The sequence below is a fragment of the Tigriopus californicus genome, chromosome 1 (assembly GCF_007210705.1).
Source record: "Tigriopus californicus strain San Diego chromosome 1, Tcal_SD_v2.1, whole genome shotgun sequence".
Lineage (NCBI taxonomy): Eukaryota > Metazoa > Arthropoda > Copepoda > Harpacticoida > Harpacticidae > Tigriopus > Tigriopus californicus.
Genome location: NC_081440.1, coordinates 11,378,259 through 11,379,581, shown reverse-complemented (window position 1 = coordinate 11,379,581; position 1,323 = coordinate 11,378,259).

The following is a 1,323-nucleotide window of genomic DNA, read 5'->3' as shown; positions in this document are numbered from 1 at the left end:
AGCATTCTTCCTTTTGAAGGGGCTGAGCTGCTCCTTTGTGACGGGAAAATTGTCCCGACAACGTCAGCTTGGCCTGAAATTCTATGCCGGCTTCATCTTTCTCACCAAGGTCTGGAAAAAACTAAACTGCATGCGAAGCTTTTTGCATGGCCAGGCATGGCTAGTTATACAAGGGACATGATCAACGCATGCACCCAGTGTCAGACATACCACCCTTCTAAACCAGTTGAGAGACGGCGCTCCCAATTATCAACCAGCCCCATGACCCGGGTGGGACTAGATCTTTTCTACTTTTCCAGCCGACATTGACTCATCATGGTCAATGAAGCTTCTGGTTTCATCTGGACCAAACCTCTGGCGCAACTACACTCCAAATCGATTATTCAATCCATCTCAGAATGGTTTGACGTTTTTGGTGACCCCATTTTCCTCAGATCAGATAACGGCCCACAATTTCAATCGGAATTCGCAGCATGGTGCTTACATAAAGGCATCACCTTCAAGCCGGCCAGCCCGCATCATCCCAATTCAAATGGCCCAGCCGAGGCAGCTGTGAAAAACGTCGACCTCCTTCTTCACCGCACCGCCAATATGTCATCCTTTCGCACGGCGTTGCGCGAATTTCTGGCGTGCCCACGCTTGTCAACTGGCCTTGGCCCAAGTGAAACCCCATTTCCAAGCTGTGGGACCAGGCAAAGTTATCTGCGTGTCCTTTAGGAAAATCCTTTATCATTCAACACGACAACTAGCGGACTCTTAGGCAGAATCAGCGATTCCTCAAGCCTCTGCTAGCTCTGGGTTCCACTTCATCGAGCTGCATCTTCCGTCTCTATCGTCAGGTGCCATAGGGGTCCTTCTCACCATTGGGTTCCTGTACGCGCTGTGCAGGTACTACCGCTGCCATCATCTGCACAACTCTCCTATCGTGATGTCCTCATGCACAACATGCAGCCCTCCCATGGGCATGCAACCTCCAATTGGCGTGTTCAGTCCATCCATGGGCCAGCTACTAGTGCCCCAGAGCCTCCCCTTTGAGCTCAACCTCTCTTCACTGGAGTTCATTGACGAGCTCCAGCGCCGTCAGCGTCGCTGCGCACCCTCTGAGGGGAGAGTGGCACAGCCTGATGACCTGCTGCCTCCACCGGGCAGCAACACCACCGTCACCACCAGCTGCATCGAGGAGGTTCCAATCTCCCCGCTTGATGGCAATATCACCATCCACTAACAACATCCAGTGATATGCGTCCATAATAAGTGGAAAAGGCCTTTCAGTGATTGAGTGTGATTAGTGCCATGACAATTCTTCCAAACAATCAATCATCT